At 52.4% G+C, this 8,004-nt stretch overlaps 1 long non-coding RNA gene across 1 annotated transcript; it reads left to right on the top strand.

Annotated features, from left to right (window-relative positions):
* Positions 1-197: 197 nt before the first annotated feature.
* On the top strand, positions 198-4,528 carry LOC136166203 (uncharacterized). The gene is made up of 4 exons (XR_010662860.1): positions 198-300; positions 1,818-1,911; positions 3,544-3,637; positions 4,228-4,528. It is a non-coding gene; the product is annotated as an uncharacterized lncRNA (long non-coding RNA).
* Positions 4,529-8,004: the final 3,476 nt, after the last annotated feature.

Here is an 8,004-nt window from a genome sequence, read left to right as displayed (position 1 = left end):
GACGTTAAGGCCACGCCCCGGGCCACGCCCCCCGCGTCGGGCTGCGGCCTCCCAGTCCTCTCGGCCACGCCCCCTTCCCAACTACTTAAAAGGACACTCCAAAGCTCACGTTTCCCTCCTCGGTACCGGGGTGTTCCTGTCTGGGCGTCTCTACCCGCTCACGGCGGAATGGTTGCGCCCTTCGGGTAGCCGAGCAAGCCTCCAAGCATAAGTCAGGTGGGACCAGGATGATAGGCTTCGGGCAGTTGTTTTACTTCCTGATCGGCGCTCACATTGCCCCCCCGCACCCCAACGTTTCACGTAAGAGTACAACCACCGAAACCAGAAAGGGACACGTGTGGGGGGGGTGTGTGAGTAGGCCGAGGACTTGAAGAGTATCAGAGCTGGAACTGACCTCTGGCTGGTCTGACTCCCAACACAACAAATGAGACCTAAGGAGCCAGTCTTTGCTCAGAGCCTTTCCCTTACTCCCATTTAAGGCTTCTTCCCTTACCCCCTCCTCTCAGTCCACCCCTGGGCGCTTCGCTCCCCCTCCCCCTCAGTACCAGTCTCAGTTTGGATGGATAGAAGTCTCTAAGCTTAAAGCTTCAGCTCTGTGGACTCTTAACTGCCCTCCCTCCGTGGTTTTAGGCCCCAGGCACTCTCCTGCTGGCTGTGACTCCTGGACTCAAGATAGTGGTCGAGGGATATACATTTGTTCCCAAGAAGTGGGAACTCCAGAAAGGCAAATTTCAGTTCAACATCAGGTCTTCTCCAGTGAGCTACAGCTATCCACAGGTGACATGGGCGCCTTGGGAGGAATGGAGCTGTTCAAGTCAAGGCTGGGGAGAGTGATGTCCAGTGAGATTGCATTGGGTGACTTCTGAGCCACTTCCAACCTCCATAGTTTATGATGAATGAAACTCAGACTGTCAAGGAAAAAACTCTCTGGAAGATCAAGATTTCTCTGGCCCCTGGGAGGTTGGGGCAGCTGATGGCCTTCCTGCTGTATTTCCCATTGCCCAATATGCACCAGGTCTCACTGGGGCTTGCCGGCCAAGCAGGTCACATCTTAAACTTGCTCCCTGTGAGGACAGGTGAGCTTGTGATGCATATGCGCCTGAGTGCCTTAACAGTGTTCATGCGTACCTGTTCCTTCTGTTCCTACACATACATACACAAAACCTTTTTATATAACACTTTTAATGGAAATGCAGTTTTTCCAAAGTGAAAGCTGGTACAGAAGATCTGAATGATGCTTATGTAACTCTAAACACTGAGTTTGGGTAGATCCTAATTCATTAAAAGAGGGGGAAAGGGAGGAGTTCTCATGTATTTACTTCCCATCATTGTGAAAAAGGTCATAAAAACCTTAAAAGATTCTTAAAGTAACTTTTAATAGGTTGCTAGGGGACCTTTTGGGCCCTGCCCCCATCCTCTTGTGGGGAATTCAGCTGCAGTGAGAGGAGGGGGGACTGCAGGCAGAAGCTGAGGACAGAGGATTGAGGGGTACCCGCCCCACCCACTCTTACCCCCCAACACTCCCTTCCTCCTGCTCTCTAGTGTTAGACAAGGCACGTCACTTCTCTACACTGTCATTTCCTCATCCATGGAGACAAGCCCTCCCCCTTTTATAGTTTACAAAGTACTTTAACATACATTTTCTGTCATGTTTGATCTCTTACTGTTTTGAGGTTGACAGAGCAGATGTGCCCATTTTGTAGACAAGGAAGCAGGGTCTGGAAAGATTAACTGACTCACCCAAGGTCTCACAGCTTGTTAAGAAGAGGAGGCAGGACCAAAAGTTGTTTTTTTTTTTTTTTTTTCGTTTTGGCCAGGGCCAGGCTGCTTTCAGGATCCTAGTTTCCTGACCAGGGATGGAACCTGGGTCCAGAGCAGTGAAGTGTCAAGGCCTAACCACTGGACTGCCAGGTAACTCCCTAGAAGTTGTCTTTAGACTTTTAAGACTTGAATCTTAACACTTAACCATCGTTCTTTTCCTATCGATAGGATGGAAGAGATACCAGAATCTAGTCACTGTTTTTTCCATTTCTTCTTTTTCTTTCTTCCTTCCTTTTTTTATTTTTTCTTGTTACTGTCTTTTCTTATTAAGAACTCTGACTGCATCACCTCCTCTGGGAAACCCTCCCAGATACCCACTTTCACACCAGGGCTTTATAGCCTCTTACATACTCTCTCAGAGCACTTAGCATCATTTCTTGCAGATAGTTTGCTTATGCCTTCCCCACCAGCAGATGGATTAAAACTGTATTGTTCATTTTGGATCTAGTATAGTGCCTGACGCAGAGCAGGCAGCCTTTCTTTCTGTATTTGCTGTGTAAGTCTATCTAGTGCTCTGAACCAGGGGTTCAGTGACCCACAGCAAGAAACATATTCTGAACCATGAGATAACGGAAACAAAAGCTTCTTGGGATAGTACTTATCCTTGCTATGTGTGTGCACTATGATACTTTCTATTTATTCTACTTTTTTTTTTAAGATGCTGGTCATGGTTTCATGACCCATTACCAGGTTGTGGCCAACAGTTGGAGACACACTGTTTTCATCTCTGTGTGCTGAGGATGCCTTCTCAGTGCAGGGCTCTAGCTGTCCCTGAAGGATATAGAGGAGATGGCCCTCAAGTACCTCTTGCTCTGAGGTCAAAGATAGTTTCATTTATAAGAAGACATACAGAAACCGAAGACCAGAGGCACAGCGGTGCAAATAGAACCCAGGGTGGAGAGGTTAGATGAGGGAAGGTCCCCAAGAGGCCTGGTAAGGACCTTTGTGCCTCCAGAAACTACGAAGGCAGTGGCAGCTTTGCTGGAGCCTGGAACACAGGCAGGGGCCTGGACTCTTGATGCCATGGGGTTCTCACTGCTCTGTCCCCAGATTTCAGGTCCCTGACCCAGACAGCTCTCAGGGGTCATGATGAGCATCTTTCCTACAGTTAAGGGTGTCCAGGAGGTGAGAGGCCTCACTTCTGCCTCAAACCGTCTCATAACCTACCTCCAGGCCTTGGGCCAGTTGCTGGCTTTGTGACTTTGGGCGGGCCCCATTTAATTAGGCTCAAGGATGCTAGCTGAGGCCAGGGCTCTCTAGGCCTAACAATTCTCCCAAGAGAAAGCTGGCGAACTGTCTCAGGTCACTTACCTCTTTCTTCCCTTTATCTCAATTTTACTTCCCCCGGAAGGCTGGGGAGAGGCAATCTGGAAGCAACAGAATCTTAATGCCCCGACCCGCTCCCCAAGTGCAAGATGTGCGGTAGTGAGGCTGGGGCCCCAGGGAGTCCCTCCCCGTCTGTCTCATGGCTCCCTGGGTTGGCCTGGGTGTTTCTGAGCCAGGGCTGGGAAAGGGAGACAGCTGGAGAAGTTTCCTCTATGGGAGGGGCCCGCTTGCTCCAGAACTCTGCCCCTTTCCCCACAGAAAATGAGCACAGGGTTGGGCCAAGGAAGACCTTTCTTGACCCTCTGATGTCACTGTTCCATTAAAATGAAATTTTTTTTTTTTTTTAACCAAATGGACCACATCCATTTTCTTGCTTTCTCTGACTGTTTCTTGCAGGATCTCGGTTTTGTACTGTGACTGAGAAGGTGGGGATCTCGGCACCAGCGTTGCAGAGCCCTGTGGCCTCCTGAGCCTGGCTGTTCTGGGCAAGGTCCTGGGGGTGAAGTGGGGTGGGTTAAAGACCTGGTGACAGTGACTAAACGTGGGTGATGCCACCTGTAGGATCTGGGGAGGCGAGGAGGGGCCGGTGGTAGTGGGTATGCTTTCTATGGAGAGGAGCCTGGGGAACCTCACTGGAGCTTCAGATGGTGATGATGCATTCCGCCAGGTGCAGGTGTGTTCATCATCCCAACCCTACTACTTCATTATTGAATCTCTTGATTTAGTTTCCTCATCTTACAATGGGAATAACCAATAGTATTACTTCACAGGTTACTGTGAGAATTAAATAAGATAATATGGGAGGCACCGAGTGCCTGATACACTGGAGGTGCTCCATAAATATGGCTCTCCTCATCTCCTTGCCGTCTCCTTCCATCATCTGCTCAGTTCCCCAGGCCAGGAACCTGAGGTCACCCAAGACACCTCCTCCCCGCTCCTCCCCACTCCCCAGTCCATCCTGAAGCCAAGTGGCTCTTCCCCTCAAGTATTTGTCAAGCCTTTTCATTCTTCCGGTTCCCACTGCTGCTATCTGGGAGGAGGCTGGCAACAGGCTCCTAATCAAGCTCTCTCCTGCTCTAGGGCCCGCATCCAAATCCATCCCCAGTTCTCCTGGAAGATGCAAATCTGATCCTGGCTATATGAAATGATTCAGCAGTTCCCCAGGACTTTGCGAACAAGCTCAGATGCCTGGCTCTGGCTCCTGCTGGCTCACCCGCCCCGCTCCTCACACACCTTCCTACACTCGCTGGTGCTTCTGTCCCGAAGAAGGGGTCACCTGTGGTTCTCTGGCACCGTGGGCTCCCATGCTTTTGCACCTGCGGTTCTTTCTGTCTGGAGGCCCTACCCCCTCCCGGATGCGAAGACTCCTCATCCTTTTAAAATACAATTCAAGTGCCGCCTCTTCCTCAAACCCTCCGGGTCCCACCGGATGTAGACGTGCTCGTCGCATTTCTTTGTGCTCCAGCATTTTCATTCTGCCTTACTTGACTGTCGTCCCTGCCCCAGTGTAAGCTTCTTGAGGGCAGACGCTGTCTTTTTCCTTCCACACCCCTCATGCCCTCCCAGTGGGCTCTGCTGGAAGCCAGTCCGGGTGGGCACTCTCCTCCCCGGGCACTGCGGCTCTCCCGGGCCACTGAGCCAGGGAAGCCAGGAGGCAGGACACCAGGCCCCCGGACACTGTCTGTGCCACGCAGGACGGCGAGTCCGAGACCCAGAGCGGAGCTCCGGAGCTTGACCGCCACCGCAGGCGCAGGGGTCTGGGCCCAGGGAGTCTGCTCACATCTAACCCGGGCTTTGCAAAGGAGGCCCGGAGCCGATTGAGGCTTGGTGGGGCCGACGGACACACCTCGCCAGGGCATCCAGAAGGGCTCGTGGCGGGCAGGGACCCGCTGCTGGGTGGACCCTTGACTCTCCCACCCCACGGGCAGGGTGCGAGCGTGTCGGATGAGGGCAAATGGAACTATTCGGGGCTCGAGCCGCCGGGCCTGGGATGGCGGCCTTCCTGAATCCCGGTTCCTAGGGCGCACAGCCTCCCCCTCCCCCCGCCTAGTCCCGGGAAGCCACGTGACCTGCGCCCCCAGGAGCCACTGATCGCCCGTCCCCGTCCCTTCTCCTAAATAGGGAAGCGACAGGAGCAGATCGAGTTTCCCGGCCCGTATTTACAGGTTTCCGGGACGAAGCCAAACCGTCTACCTCCTTGCCTCATTCCCCCTGCGCGCGCGTTGGGGAAAAAAGGGCCCCCTCCTCGCCCCACCCCCAGCCCTCCAGGCCTCCCAGCCGCGGGCGCGGCCCCTTCCCCTGCCCTCCCTCCGCCGCAGCTCGGCCGGCCCCTCCGGGGCTGCGCTGAGGTCGCCGCATTCCAGACCCCGGGCGGCCCTGTGAGGTCACGTGGTGTGGTGGGGGTGGGGCGGCAGGACGCCCCTGACCCAGGTTGCAGTGAGGCGAGTTCTCCAGCCTGCGCCCCAGACCTCGTGGGAGGGAGGCGAGGCGGATCTTTACTCCCCAGCACCTACTGTGTGCCTGGCCCAGGCTGAGCACTCACGCTTCTTACCTCCAGGCCTTTCCTGGGCCGGGCTGGGGGCTCACACCTTTCCTGATGGATGTACTGACCCTGATGCCGGGAAGGGTTGGGGGGGCAGGAGGAGAAGGGGAGACAGAGGGCGAGGCGGTTGCATGGCATTACCGACTCGAGGGACATGAGTTTGATCTAACTCCAGGAGATGGGAAGGACAGGGAAGCCTGGTGTGCTGCCGTTCATGGGGTCGCAGAGTCGGACACGACTGGACAGTTGAACAATACTGGCTGGGAGTCACCGAGGCAGAATGGAAGCGGGGGAGGTGGGGGGTGAGAGCCGGGGCAGAGCCAGTCGCTCCGTTTATGCAAAGACGGACCTTTGTCAGGCTCAACAGAAGACCGAGTCCGCTGTTTAACCGGGGACCCAGACTTCTCTCGGTGGGTGAGATGGCCTGGAGGAGGGCATGGCAGTCCACTCCAGGGTTCTTGCCTGGAAAATCCCATAGACAGAGGAGCCCGGCAGGCTACAGCCACAGAGCCAGACACGACTGAAGCGACTTAGCGAGGCAGGCAGACCTCTGAGACCTGTGTTTTAGGCTCCGCGACAAGAAACCGAGGAGGGAGTTGATTTCCTCCCGGGTTGGGCAGACGGTCTCTAAGCTGCTCCCTCTATTTTAGTATGAACTGGGTCAGAAATTGCCTTTACTGGAGCTGAACCTGGTCACCGTGAAGGGGCCTTGACTCCTTTATGGGTTCAGGGCAGGAGTGAGGTTGAGGCACTGGCCACAGCCAGCTTGCCTGAGAAGTTTGATCTTATAGGACAGGGAGAGTGCAGGGGATAGAATGGAGATGACAGAAGGGTGGAGGTTTTGGATGGGGGCGGGAGGTCTGCATTTGAGTATTTATAACTCAGATCTGAACCCTTACCAAATGTGTCATGTATATTAATATTTATCCATTTGTATGATCATTCACTGTTCTACCAGGAACAGGCCCTGACCTGGAACTGGAGGGATTAAGACTGAGTTCCTGTCTTTGAGCTTACAGTTTAGTGGGAAAGCTAAACAAGGGAGGGGGCATTTGCAGTGCAGGGAACCGAAGAGCGGCAGTGAGGACCAGACACACAGCCGTAGGATAACACAGAGCGGGAGCGTTTAGCCTTGGACTAGGTTGGGAAGGAGGATGGCTATGGAATAAGTGTTATCTCAACTGAGGCTTGAAATTTAGACTGTCCCTTAATCTGGGACTTCGCTGGTGGTCCAGTGGCCAAGACTCCATACTCCCAGTGCAGGGGCTGGAGTTTGATTCCTGGTCAGAGAGCTAGATCTCGCATGCTACAACTAAAGATCTCATATGTCACAATTAGAAAAAAAAAATATGCCATATGCCACAACCAAGAACTGGCGCAGCCAAATAATAAATATTAAAAAATCTTTTATCTGTTGCAGTGAGAGTGGGTGAGAGTGGAATAGGAAAGAATAGCCTTCCAGATCGAGGACACAGTGCATGCAAAGGCCCAGAAGCAGGCTCAGTTGGGCTGGAGTATAGCCACCCTGTGGATGGTGCGCAGAACAGGAAGAGATGGAGGGAGTGCTTCTGGGAGAAGAAGAGGGCTGAGCCGATGAGTAATGCCCATTGCGGGGCAGGGGTGGGGGGGGCGGGATGAAGACAGGAGACCCCTGGTCCTCTGAGGCTACAACAGGGTCCCTCAGGCACTCTGTCTTGGAGGATGTGACACTTCCTTTTACAGTTGCTTTATAAAAGTAATATTTATTTTTATCGAGCTAATACATACGCATTGCTTACAAACCAAATCCTTCTAAAGGGCTTGTAATAAAAACAGAAGTCCTACTGGCTTTTCTCCCAAGCTTTATCCTACTCCCCAGGGGCAACCACTTTCAACTCGTTTGGCCGTTTTTTCTGGAATTTCCTTCCTTATTTCTAAATAACATGTGCACTGCCGTTCTGGGTTCATTTATCTAATTTGTTCACTCCTTGTCTTGGTAGGTGAGGGTTCTGATTCTCTTCCTCTCTACCCACCCCCATTATGTTTATATCACAATTTATGGTTAAATCCATGTTCAGTGATCTCATTATTGACTTTGAAAATGTTGTTTACTTTTGAGGCAAATATGCTGGTTTCATTTCCTTTTCTAATATAACTTTTTGTTGTGTGCTCTGTTTACATTTCCTTTCTTATACAACTTTCTTGTTTTTCCTGGAGTTAATTGCCTCATTTTTTTGTTTGCTTGGTTTTCTTTGAATCTCTGGCTCTGTCTTCCCACTCCCTCCAATGGTTCTGTAAAACGCCTTCTCAGTACAGTTTTGCATATGGCCAGACCT

The sequence above is a fragment of the Muntiacus reevesi genome, chromosome 4 (genome assembly GCF_963930625.1).
Source record: "Muntiacus reevesi chromosome 4, mMunRee1.1, whole genome shotgun sequence".
Taxonomy (NCBI): Eukaryota; Metazoa; Chordata; class Mammalia; order Artiodactyla; family Cervidae; genus Muntiacus; species Muntiacus reevesi.
Note: the sequence above shows the minus strand (reverse complement) of the source record. Positions and strands in the feature narration are given on the sequence as shown.